Raw genomic sequence first — 14,588 nt, 5'->3', positions numbered from 1 at the left:
GCCGCACTTGGCACAAGGTCGATCTTGAACTCAACCTGCCTCTCCGGAGGCACTCCGGGTAAATCCTCCGGGAATACGTCAGCAAACTCTCTAACTACTGGAAGCTCTGATACTGAAACCTGATCCCTGACCCGCGAATCCACCACATACTCTAGATAACCTACACACCCGTGCTAAATGTACTGCCGAGACCTGACAGCCGAACAAAACCCTGATCCCATCCTGGTGCCCTCGCCGTAAACAATCAGTTCTCCCCCACTTGGGGTTCGAACTACTACCCGCTGACCCTCACAGTCAATCATGGCACTGAAACGACTAAGCAAGTCCATACCCACAATCACACATACATCCCCCATGGGAATCGGAATCAGGTCTATCGAGAAAGATACTCCAAAAATCTCCAATACGCAACCCCTATAGACCGAAGAAGTGGAAATCTCGTGTTCGTTGGCGATAGAGACTCGCAACGGACACTCTAGCTCTCCCACTGGCAACCCGAACTCCCTACTGAAAGACTGAGAAACAAACGACCGACTCGCCCCCGAGTCAAATAATACCAAAGCAGGTAAGGAGTTCACTAAAAACGTACCAAATCACAGGTACAAACATATAAGCATAAAACAGATATGATCAGTAAGATAAGGGATAGAAACATACCAGCAACCACGTCTGGTGCTGCCCAGGCCTCCTCTGCTGTAAGATGGAAGGCGCGTCCCTGGGCCCTCGGGGGCGCTGCTCGACCCTGACTCCCATCAGTAATCCTCAGTGTAGCCGGCATAGGAGCCTGCGCCGGCTTGGCGGCTAGTAGGGGACACTGGGCCTTCATATGGCCCATCTACTCACAATGATAACATAATCTAACCCCAGGAGCTGGAGTATGCTTCCTACAATCCCTAGCAATGTGGCCCTGCTTGCCACATTTGTAGCACCCGCTCCCCGATCGGCAAACCCCCGAATGAGCCTTCCCGCACTTCCCACAAGTGCGACATGACTGTCCTCCAGTCCTAGTATCAGCGGTCTTGGACCGCTTTGGTGCCGGCTGTAACTGTATCGGGGCCTGCCACTGCTCCCTTAATTGCAGCTCAATCTCAGACTCGCGCCGCCTAGCGGCCTCCTGTAAATCCAGAAGCGTATCATAACGCTGGGTTGCCACAAACTGTCGAATATCAGTCTTGAGCATGCTCAGATAACGTGTCATCTGAGCCTGCTCAGAAGCAAACTCCAGGCAGAACATCGCCCTCTCAGTAAACATGCGGGTGATCTCCGCCATTGTCTCACCATCCTGTCTCAAATCCAGAAACTTCTGAGCTAGCCATTCCTGCTCAACCCGAGGGATGTAGCGAGCGCGGAACATATCCCTAAACTACTCCCAAGTAACCGCAACCCTCTGGTCATCAGAATATGATCCAATCATCAATCTCCACCAGTCCTTTGCCCCAGACCTCAGCGGGTTCAGGTCACATCTGACCTTCTGGTCAGTAGGACATGGACACGTGAAGAAACACCCCTCCACGTCAGATAGCCACATCATGGCTTTGATGGGGTCTTGAGTCCCATCAAAAGAATGGGGCTTCGTGTTGTCGAAGTCCCGATACTGAAAAGCCCGACTGGCTCCTCCCCCTGCTACTGTTACAGCCGTTGTAGCTGTTGCGGCAGCCATCTCAGCAAGGGTTGCATATTTGTCATCAAAATACTCTATCATGGCGGTCTTAATAGACCCAAAGATCTCCGGAATCTAGCCCTGAACAATCTCGACCACCTCCTTGCGGATCATATCCCTGACGTGATCCTCTGTCAACGCTGTCCCACCCTGGCCGATAATCTCGGGCGCTGTCGGGGCATCCTGATCGCCCTGCCCTGATCCCGATTCGAATCCAGTCACAAAACTCCTTGTAACCACCATACTGAAAATATACCAGGAAGATATCAGATAATTCGCATAAATAACAGGGAACCAACTCCCAACTAAACCCTAGGGATCGTGACTTCCTTGTTACGTGTATGGGTCCTGTGCTTTCAGTAGTACGGGCCCATACTACCTTCCACACCTACCCATATTTGTCTCAAGTACCATCATAAATCCCTAACAACATACATATGCATGGTGATCGCTCAACCCTCACTCCTAGAGGAAGGCTACTATCTCATAACTGGCGGACTCATCCTAAATAACCCATCCATGAAACTTCCACCAACCCTGCAGCACTCGTGTATGCTAGCCATACATAACGGTGGACCCTATAGACTTTCGAATACCTGATCCTATCCTAAGCCCTTCATCAAACAAGAAAAGGAAATAAGGCCAAACCAAACATTCTGAGGCTATAAGATCTTAATTATGTACGACCGTAATGCATACACTAAGCAACTACAGTAATGATGTCAATTTCATATAAGGAAAAACCCTAGGTTATCAGGCATCCTATAATCATGCAATTCTATCGTGCAATTCCTGAAGATCCCTAGCCTAATACTAGCATGTTGTTCTATCATATCACATACATCAAATAATCCGTAAGGTATTTTGGGGTCTACTTACTGGCTCCGGCTGATCGTACACTCTGCATCCTTATTTGTTATTTTCAAAACCATTTGAAAAATCATTTTGAAAATATTGTCCTTAGTTTGAGACTGGATTCACACGAGTGTTCCTCCAGTTCACTCAAACCAAGGCTCTGATACCAACTTGTAACATCCATAAAAATCATGCCAAATTTAAACTTTTTAAAACATTCCAAAACCATTGATTATTACAAAACTTGTTTTCAAAATAGTACAGTGTCAAAATATCCTAGAATCAAATCATAACAATAGGAGGTGTACGATCACACCTTCGCCTTTCCGCGATCATCAGATCTATCTGAAACAAAATCAACAACTGTAAGCCCAAAGCTTAGTGAGTTCCCCCAAAATACTCATACACACATCAACATATACATAACACAAACAACATACTATGGGTCCAATTGTCACACCCCCGAACCAAACGGCGGAAACGTCCGGGGCTCGTGTGACTATAAATTGAAATATTATCACAATGAATATACATGAAACATAACACATTCATCACCAAACATTACATATTACAGCTGGTATTGTTTACATCAAGTATATTGTCCTAGGTTACATAAATCCAAAGTATTAATAGTACGATGAGTGATGTTACACAAAATAAATCCATACACACTTGAAAGTCCTTCTGCTTAACGATTACCTGAGAATACAAGTTATTTCGAAAGCGGTCAACATATATAATGTTGGTGAGTTCATAAGCATGTTTGAATAAAAGTCTTTGTATCGTTTGTAAAACCCAGAAAATCCGATATTTTCTGTAAAAAGTCTGAAAAATGATGTGAAAATCGAGTATAAATGCATGTGTGAATTTCATATTAGTAACATATAGGAATGCAGTTCAAATTTCTTTGTATTCTTTCTGTTGTAAGTAAGTGGTATTTGAATAATAGTATTTCCCCCAGAAAATCCGATATTTTCTGATTTATAAAAAATGTCACGGTCTTTGCATTGTAGAAATGTTTTGTATCATTATGACTTACGGGTTTTTAAATTTTTCCGTAATGTCTTAATGGGAATGAATTTCTATATGAGTCGTTATAACCATACATGATAGTGACTGATTTGCCTGTCTTGCCATTTTTCCAAACGCTGGATTTTCGATCAAGGTTTTGTCACCCAAAACTGGCCTAGTCTAACTGTAGCGAACAGCTCAGGTGTGGGGGAGTCACCCCCGTATAGATCTATACACAAACTCTCTCTCTCTCTCTCTCTCTCTCTCTCTCTCTCTCTCTCTCTCTCTCTCTCCAGGAGACTCTGATTATAACTACAAGCTACGGCCATACACTCAGTGGTGTCAACCGACACGTCTCACTAGATCCCATTTGTCTCCATATGAATTTGTATAATGTTATATATATTTAGAAGTTCGAATACTAGATGATGTATGAAATGAAAAGATAAGGCCCAACAAACATGAAGAAAAGGCAACTATGGCCCATTAGACGTGTAAGTTATTTCGAGGCTAAATTAGCATATAATGGGCCACTAAGGCCCAATAACATGTAAACGCTAAATTAGGCCCATTTAGCATGTAATTGGGTCACTGAAGCCCAACAGACATGTGATGAATACATTGGGCCCAATAAACATGTAATTGGATCACGAAGGTCCAATAAACATGTATAGCAAATACTAGGCCCAATAATCGCACCATTGTTGTATTTCGTTTAATCGAATTATTTATCCGCATCGTTATAAAAAGTCCAATGTTTTGTTATAATGATATTTTTAGTTTGATACGTCAAAATTCTATAATTTGAACCCGTATTTATTAAAAATTACACTTTAGGTCCCTTGAGAACTAATTTTAACATTTAAGGGCTTACTTTACATAAAATGTCATTTTGGTCTATTTTAAATCAAAAACAACATTTTAGTCCATAAATTTATAAAAATTTATATTTTCGCCTCAAATGTTTAGTGATTGACGGGTTTGGCCCAAAAATACACATAATGACATTTTCAGTCCATTTTTGCAGAAAATTACAATTTCAGCCCTTATTTGCATAAAATAACATTTTCGGCCCAATTTTTATAAAGTTAACATTTTTGGTCCAAATCTTGAGATAGTGTCATTTTCAGCCCCCAATCTCGTTTATTCTCATTTTTGGCTCGAGTTTTGATTAAATAACATTTTAATCCCCAAAAATTGATATTTTTGCAATGTGGGCCCAATAGGCCGTGAGGCCCACATTAAGGCCCAAAATGCCAAATTTTACACTTTTGACCCTTAGAAAAATATGGTTGTTATAAAAACTCATTTTTAAGCTAATAATACCTTTTTAGCCCCTATAAAACCGTAGGTGTCACCCTTGACCCCAAACTTTTGTTTATTTGCCAAAAATGATCCTTATACAAGATTTTGTTTGGTTTTTCACAACTTAGGCATTTATAACACTTTTAACTTTGTAGTATAATGTCTAGAGTGTTTTTGTTTGTGATTCTCAATTATTTTTGTTATAGTTTTATAGATCCATCGAGTTTATCACACAAACACAACAAAAGCCAAGAAAATCACACATAACATGCATAAATACATAGATCTACACATAAATACTTGTATTCTCCCCCAAAAACAAGTGAAAACCGAAAACAAGGGGGTATGAACTCACATTGCTTGTTTGATCTCGATTTGAAGAAGAAATGGAAGAGGTTTCGGTTCTAGCAAGCCTTCCTTGAATAGATCTCGAGCTTATGGGGGTTTTCTAAGAGTATGATCACAAAAATTCTTAGAAGGAGTGATCTTAACATAAGAATGAAGTTATACAACTTGGATATGTAAGGACTTACCAAGGAAAGATGATTTTTTGGTGAAGATCTTCTTGAAACACTTAGAAATCTCGAAAATTTGGATGGAAGGAAGGAGGATGTTCTTGAGTGTTTGAGAGAATTTGCTTGAAAGATTTTTGAGAGAGTGAGGGTGGTGTGAGGTGTTTCGGCCGAGAAGAAGAAGAGAAAAGAGAAAGGGAGTGAGGTGATGTGCATGGAGATCCACCATGCAATAAAGAGGTGGCAAGTGCACATTAATCTTGATTTCTCCTTTTTTTGTTTTACTCCTTGGGCCGAGAGTGGGCCTATTGGGATGAAAAAAAAATGGTGTTGGGCCCAAATCCTTGGCTTGATCGACTTTTATAGGCCCAATAAATTTTTTTGACCCATTGGGCTCATTAGATGGTCCACGGCCCATTTGAAGGAAAGAAAGGGAGTTTATGGCCCATTAAGGCAAATTAATTCTCTTATGGCCCAATAAGGCCCGTTAGGGTTAGAATGAATCATTCTAGGCCCAAATGGTCCAAAATGTTATAGATTTATGAGTTGGGTCCATTTAGAATCCAAATAGGGTCTCTAAGCCCAACATAGTTGAATTGAATGCTTATTGGTCCATTAGGCCCAATAAAGAAATCCTAGTCCATAATGAACTTGAACCTGGATCTCTAGGGTTTTCAACTCCCCAATTGACTATTTGGATACTTTGTGTAGAGTTTTGAACTTCACTTGTGAATCTTGATTAAGTTTGTGGTCATAGAGTGAACATAGTGTATGATATCAAGTTAGAGTTACAAGTATTATCATAGATGACGTTTACATGATCACAAAATTTCCTGGCAAAAATGCCAGTTGTGACATCATCCCCCCGTTAGAGGGAATTTCGTCCCGAAATTCTTTCGAAAACTAGAATCATGAAAGAGAGAATAAGTGAGGGTACTTCTGCTTCATTTGATCTTCGCGTTCCCAGATGAATTCCGATCCACGTTTTATCGTTCCATCGAACCTTCACAATCGGAATGCGGCTTTGCTTTGTAGGCTTTACTTCCCTATCTAATATCTTGACTGGTTATTCGACAAACAGGAGATTCTCGTTGATCTCGATCTCTTATATAGGAATGACAAGAGTTTCATCTGATAGGCACTTTTTCAGATTTGAGATGTGGAACACGGGGTGTACGTTGCTGAGCTCGACAGGTAGTTGCAGCTTTTAAGCCACTGGTCCAATCCGGGTAAGAATCTCGAACGGTCCAATGTAACGCGGGTTCAGTTTTCCCCGTTTACCAAAGCAAATCATTCCTTTCCAAGGAGAGACCTTTAATAACACGCGATCCCCGACTTGAAATTCTAGTGGCTTTCGCCGCTTGTCAGCATAGCTCTTCTGTCGGTCTCGCGATGCTTGAAGTCGAGCTTTGATTTGGATTATCTTTTCGGTCGTTTCACGGATGATTTCTGTTCCTGTGAGAGCACTGGCTGGCGATTTCCCTTTTGCTAGCTGGGTGTCACCCACCTCGGCCCAGCATAGGGGCGATCTGCATTTACGTCCGTAAAGAGCCTCGTAAGGAGCAACCTTGATGCTCGTGTGGTAACTGTTGTTGTATGAGAATTCGATCAGAGGCAAGTGGGCATCCCATAACTTGCCGAAGTCAATCACGCAAGCTCAGAGCATATTCTCGAGTTTCTGGATGGTACGCTCGCTCTGACCATCCGTCTGTGGGTGATAGGTAGTGCTCATATCAAGTTGTGTTCCCATTGCCTTCTAAAGAGATTGTTATAATCTTAAAGTGAACCTACTATCTCGATCCGAGATAATAGACACTGGCACTCCATGGAGTCTCACGATCTCCTTGATGTAGATTCGGGTCAGCTTTTCCATCTTGTAGGATTCTTTTATTGGCAGGAAATGAGCGGATTTTGTTAATCTATCGACGATTACCCAGATAACATCCAATCCGTCTGCAGTCTTTGGTAATTTTGTCACGAAGTCCGTGGTTATCCTTTCCCATTTCCACTCGGGTATCGCTGGCTGTTGCAATAATCTCGAGCGCTTTTGGTATTCCACTTTCACCTTGGCGCAAGTAAGACACTTGCCCACGTAAGTGGCTATCTCTGCCTTCATATTAGGCCACCAATAATGTTGCTTGATATCCAGATACATCTTATCTGACCCCGGATGAATAGAATATCACGTCTTGTGGGCTTCCTGCATGACTACTTCTCTGAATCCCCCAATCTTGGGAACCCAGATCCTGCTCATGAAGTAGTGAGTTCCGTCCTCTTTAACATCAAATCCCTTATCCATTCCCCGCAGTGATTCACTAGCGACATTCTCCGGTTTCAATGCGTCTAATTGGGCTTCCTTGATCTGTGAGGCTAGATGAGATTGGATGGTGATTGATAGAGTCTTCACGCGATGACTTGAATACTCCTTTCGGCTCAGGGCATCGGCTACCACGTTAGCCTTGCCTGTATGGTACTTGATCTCACACTCGTTGTAATTTAACAGCTCAACCCATCTCTGCCGCCTCATGTTTAGTTCCTTTTGATTTAAAATGTGTTGGAGGCTTTTATGATCGGTGAAAATGGTGCACTTGGTACCATAAAGGTGGTGCCTCCAAATTTTCAAAGCGAAGCCACCACCCCCAGTTCGAGATCATGGGTGGTGTAATTCACTTCATGAGTTTTTAGTTGCCTGGAAGCATATGCAATTACCTTCCCGCGTTGCATAAGGACACAACCTAAACCTTGATTCGAAGCATCACAGTAAACAACGAAATCTTCAGTTCCCTCTGGTAAGGATAGCACTGGTACACTACAGAGGGCTTGCTTTAAAGTTTGGAAGGCAATCTCCTGCTTCTCAGTCCAGTTGAAAGGTATACCTTTTTGTGTCAATGTGGTGAGGGGTTTGGCTATCTTGGAAAAGTTCTGAATGAACCTTCGGTAATAGCCTGCAAGACCCAAGAATTGGCGAATTTCTGTTAGTGTTGTCGGAATTGCCCAACCTTCGATGGCCTTGACCTTGGAGGGATCTACATGGATTCCTTCCTTACTGACAACATGTCCCAAGAAATTTACACTGCGGATCCAAAACTCACATTTGGAGAGTTTCGCATACAACTTTTTAGCCCGCAGAGTCTATAAGATCTGTCAGAGATGTTGGATATGATCTTCTTCGCTTCGAGAGTATACGAGAATATCATCGATGAAAACGATTATGAAATTGTCAAGGAATGGGCGGCAGACTTGATTCATGAGGTCCATAAATGCAGTGGGGGTATTTGTTAGACCGAAGGGCATCACGACGAATTCGTAATGACCGTAACGAGTTCGAAAAGCAGTCTTAGGAATGTCCTCATCTCGGACTTTTGAGTTGATGATAACCGGATCTTAGATCTATCTTTGAAAAGTAACTAGCCCCTTAAAGCTGGTCAAATAGATCATCGATTCGGGGAAGTGGATACCGGTTTTTGATGGTGAGCTTATTCAGTTCCCTATAGTCAATGCACATCCTGAAGCATCCGTCTTTCTTTTTAACGAAAAGAACCGAAGCTCCCCATGGAGAGAAGCTTGGTCTTATGAATCCTTTATCCAAGAGTTCACTTAGTTGGCTTGACAATTCTTGCATTTCGGTAGGAGCCAACCTATAGGGTGATTTGGTGATCGGAGTGGCTCCAGGCACTAGGTCGATTCGGAATTCGACTTGTCTTTCTGGGGGTATTCCCGGAAGATCTTCTGGAAACACATCCGGGACGTCACATGCCACTGGAATATTTTGAATGTTCTCTTCCTCTTTGGTTTTATCCACCACATGAGCAAGGAATGCATAGTTCTTTTTATGTAGACACTTTTGTGCCTTGATACATGAGATAAGGCGAAGGTTTGTGTCGGGTTTATCTCCGTAGATTATTAGGGTTTCGTGATTAGGAAGATGAAGGCGAACGACCTTCTTGTGACACATAATATCGACATGATGGGGGCTTAACCAATCCATGCCAATTATCACATCAAAACTCCTAATATTTACAGGCATCAAATTTATTTGGAAGGAGTGGTTGTTTACTGTTAACGTGCATCCTATATAGATATCTTTAGTTGTTTCAGTTTTCCCAATAGCCATTTCCACCGTGAAGGCTTCGTTGAGCTTCTGGGGTTGTTGATTTAGCAAGTATTTGAATTTATTACTAACTAAACTTCGCTCCGCCCCACTATCAAATAATATGCATGCGTACGATTTGTTAAGTAGGAACGTACCGGCGACAACGGCTGGGTCCTGCACTGCTTCACCCTGACCCATTGTCAGCACTCTCCCTGCTGCTCCTGCCCCTTGATTGTTTGCGTTGGGGCAATTTCGCCTAAAATGCCCGGTTCTCCCACATCTGTAACAGGTATGACTTGCCCCAGCGTTGGTGTTGTTGTTATTATTGTTGTGGTTGTTATTGTTGTTGTTGTTGTTGTTGTTGTTTGGCATCTGGTTTTGTTGAAGCTGAGCACTACAATACTTTGTTGTATGGACTTTCCGGTTGCACCTTGTGCAAATCATCTCTCTGCATTCCCCCTGATGGTGGAAGTTGCATTTGTTACATTTGGGGAGATTTCCTGAGTACTGCTTTGGAGCATTTGATGTGGATGAGGCTGGAGCATGTGGTGTGGTGGTAGCTTGAGTTGCAGCATGAACAGTCACCGTTTGTTGTTTCTTAGATGATTCCGAGTTTTGTTTCCCCTTTCGCTTATTGTTTTTCCCTTTCTTGTTCTCACCTTCCTTCTTAACCTCCGCTTTTACTATTTTGGCACCCTTTTTGTTGCCATGATAATACAATTTCTTGGCCAGTCTCTTGGTGCTATCAAACGTCTCAGGGTTTGCTGCAATGACATTCCCTTGGATAGGTGCAGTCAATCCCCAGATAAATCTCTCAATCTTTTTCCCTTCTGAGGTGATCATTCCGGGACACAGAAGAGATAGCTCACTAAACCTGGATATGTATGCGTCGATATCGGAGTTTTGAACCGTGAGGTTCCATAATTCTTGTTCCATCTTTTGAATTTCGCCTCTTAGACAGTATTCAGCCATCATCATTTAAGCTCTTCCCATGGCAACGCGTTCGCCACCGGGAGTGTCATGGCCTCTATGTGGCCATTCCACCAGGAGAGAGCTTGATCAGTGAATGTGCAGACCGTAAACTTGACCTTGCATCCATCTTGACACCCGCAGATTTCAAAAACGGATTCCACTTTCTCAATCCATCGCTTCAGGGCTATTACGCCTCCTGTTCCATTAAAGGTTCGAGGTTTGGTGTTGGTGAAATCCTTGTAGGTACAGGTTCGCATGGTTCGTGTGGTTTGTTCCTTGATTCGTGCTCCCGGCTCCCTGCCTGTTGCCTTCTCCATTGTTCCCGTTGCGAATCTGTGCAAGTGATGTAGTGACCGCAGCGGATACTGCTGCCTAGAATGCAACCGAGTTTATTTCTGGCGGGGTTGGTGTTGCATTGTTTCCACGGTTGGGTCTTTGAGGCATCTTTCTGTCATAGAACGGAAAGATGTTGAGTGCATATTGTATTGCGAGTGTAGAATTCCATAGACTCGGCGTATCGAGTGTGTATTTAAGTAATTCCATGCATTAACAGAAAACAAGGAAATAAAACACATAACAGATAACAACATCATGATAAAAACATAAAGCATTTTCATTAATACTAATTGTTTTAATACATGAAAATTTGCCAGAAGGCATACAGTACATGGGGAAATATAAAATCCGGCAGCATGACAACCTTATGAGTGGTGTGATCACTTAAACATAATTTATAAGGTCGATAGTACATAAAGTAGCCTACATACAAAGGAAACATGACAATACTAGTAAGCGAGGGGCGAATCCTAATCGTGACGGGATATGTCTAATAGTGATATCATATTCCAAAATGTTGTGCTACTAAAGTAGCCATCTCGGTCATTTCTCTAATGACCTCAACTCTTTCTTGTTCCGCTTGCACAACTCGCGTCTCCATTGCCAGTAGCTGCTGTCGAAGTGCGGCGATTTCTTCTTCCGAAGAGCGGGTTCTATTGATGGAGCCCCTTGGTAGTATAGGGTGGTCCTGATGCACTTCTATGGTAGGAGGCTCGTCAGAAACTTCGTCAGTGTTCTTTTCGTTCTCTTCGTCATCATCGGTCTCATCAAACTCGTAGTCCATGTTTGTATACTCCTCCTCCTCATGGTCAGAGGCTGCTTCGGGTCCTACCACGGGGTCTTCTTCAATTTCTCCGTGAGCCACTAGGATTTGGTGGAAAAGAATGCCCTGATGCGCTCCATCCATGGTGGATGCGCGAGAAGTTGGGAGTGAGAAGGGTGAAAAGGGGTGTAAAACGTTGTAAAAATTCTAATCACGTATGCATATAGTATTTCCAAAATACTCCTATAGTATTTTTAATTATTTATGTTTGAATTCCTGAGAAGTTTTGGATATGAGGTAAGTTTCTAGGTCAATTTCCTGCCATAATTACTCCTAAACACATGTTGGTCATATTTTGAATAAATATAGTTGATCAGGCTATATTTACCCTCAATATAACCACATAACTGCCCGGGTTTAATCACAGCGTTCCATTTCCTCTAGAGACTTTTAAAGTTATAGTTTTAATGTATGCACTTTATTCAGAGTGTTTTAGTCCCATTGTATTTATAGTTGCATATCATGTATGGTTAGATATGCTAGTTCACTATAAACAATACTCTGATACCAACCAAACGGCGGAAACGTCCGGGGCCTCATGTGACTATAAATTGAAATATCATCACAATGAATATACATGAAACATAACACATTCATCACCAAACATTACATATTACAGCTGGTATTTTTTACATCAAGTACATTGTCATAGGTTACATAAATCCAAAGTATTAATAGTACGATGAGTGATGTTACACAAAATAAATCCATACACACTTGAAAGTCCTTCTGCTTAACGATTACCTGGGAATACAAGTTATTTTGAAAACGGTCAACATATATAATGTTGGTGAGTTCATAAGCATGTTTGAATAAAAGTCTTTGTATCGTTTGTAAAACCCAGAAAATCCGATATTTTCTGTAAAAAGTCTGAAAAATGATGTGAAAATCGAGTATAAATGCATGTGTGAATTTCATAGTAGTAACATATAGGAATGCAGTTCAAATTTCTTTGTATTCTTTCTGTTGTAAGTAAGTGGTATTTGAATAATAGTATTTCCCCCAGAAAATCCGATATTTTCTGATTTATAAAAAAAATGTCACGGTCTTTGCATTGTAGAAATGTTTGTATCATTATGACTTACGGGTTTTTAAATTTTTCCGTAATGTCTTAATGGGAATGGATCTCTATATGAGTCGTTATAACCATACATGATAGTGACTGATTTTCCTGTCTTGCCATTTTTCCAAACGCCGGATTTTCAATCAAGGTTTTGTCACCCAAAACTGGCCTAGTCTAACTGTAGCGAACAACCAGGTGTGGGGGAGTCACCCTCTTATAGATCTATACACAAACTCTCTCTCTCCCTCTAGGAGACTCTTATTATAACTACAAGCTACGACCATACACTCAGTGGTGTCAACCGACACGTCTCACTAGATCCCATTTGTCTCCACATGAATTTGTATAATGTTATATGTATTTAGAAGTTCGAGCACTAGATGATGTATGAAATGAAAAGATAAGGCTCAACAAACATGAAGAAAAGGCAACTATGGCCCATTAGACGTGTAAGTTATTTCCAGGCTAAATTAGCATGTAAATGGGCCACTAAGGCCCAATAACATGTAAACGCTAAATTAGGCCCATTTAGCATGTAATTGGGTCACTGAGGCCCAACAGACATGTGATGAATACATTGGGCCCAATAAACATGTAACTGGATCACGAAGGTCCAATAAACATGTATAGCAAATACTAGGCCCAATAATCGCACCATTGTTGTATTTCGTTTAATCGAATTATTTATCCGTAGCGTTATAAAAAGTCCAATGTTTTGTTATAATGATATTTTTAGTTTGATACGTCAGAATTCTATAATTTGAACCCGTATTTATTAGAAATTACACTTTAGGTCCCTTGAGAACTAATTTGAACATTTAAGGGCTTACTTTACATAAAATGTCATTTTGGTATATTTTAAATCAAAATTAACATTTTAGTCCATAAATTTATAAAAATTTATATTTTCGCCCCAAATGTTTAGTGATTGACGGGTTTGGCCCAAAAATACATATAATGACATTTTCAGTCCATTTTTGCAGAAAATTACAATTTCAGCCCTTATTTGCATAAAATAACATTTTCGGCCCAATTTTTATAAAGTTAACATTTTTGGTCCAAATCTTGAGATAGTGTCATTTTCAGCCCCTAATCTCGTTTATTCTCATTTTTGGTTCGATTTTTGATTAAATAACATTTTAATCCCCAAAAATTGATATTTTTGCAATTTGGGCCCAATAGGCCGTGAGGCCCACATTAAGGCCCAAAATGCCAAATTTTACACTTTTGACCCTTAGAAAAATATGGTTGTTATAAAAACTCATTTTTAAGCTAATAATACCTTTTTAGCCCCTATAAAACCGTAGGTGTCACCCTTGACCCCAAACTTTTGTTTATTTGCCAAAAATGATCCTTATACAAGATTTTGTTTGGTTTTTCACAACTTAGGCATTTATAACACTTTTAACTTTGTAGTATAATGTCTAGAGTGTTTTTGTTTGTGATTCTCAATTATTTTTGTTATAGTTTTATAGATCCATCGAGTTTATCACACAAACACAACAAAAGCCAAGAAAATCACACATAACATGCATAAATACATAGATCTACACATAAATACTTGTATTCTCCCCCAAAAACAAGTGAAAACCGAAAACAAGGGGGTATGAACTCACCTTGCTTGTTTGATCTCGATTTGAAGAAGAAATGGAAGAGGTTTCGGTTCTAGCAAGCCTTCCTTGATTAGATCTCGAGCTTATGGGGGTTTTCTAAGAGTATGATCACAAAAATTCTTAGAAGGAGTGATCTTAACATAAGAATGAAGTTATACAACTTGGATATGTAAGGACTTACCAAGGAAAGATGATTTTTTGGTGAAGATCTTCTTGAAACACTTAGAAATCTCGAAAATTTGGATGGAAGGAAGGAGGATGTTCTTGAGTGTTTGAGAGAATTTGCTTGAAAGATTTTTGAGAGAGTGAGGGTGGTGTGAGGTGTTTCGGCCGAGAAGAAGAAGA

The sequence above is a fragment of the Lactuca virosa genome, chromosome 8, assembly GCF_052849685.1.
Source record: "Lactuca virosa cultivar CGN04683 chromosome 8, Lactuca_virosa_CGN04683_v6, whole genome shotgun sequence".
NCBI lineage: Eukaryota > Viridiplantae > Streptophyta > Magnoliopsida > Asterales > Asteraceae > Lactuca > Lactuca virosa.
The sequence above is the reverse complement of the archived record's forward strand: the minus strand, read 5'-3'. Positions refer to the sequence as shown.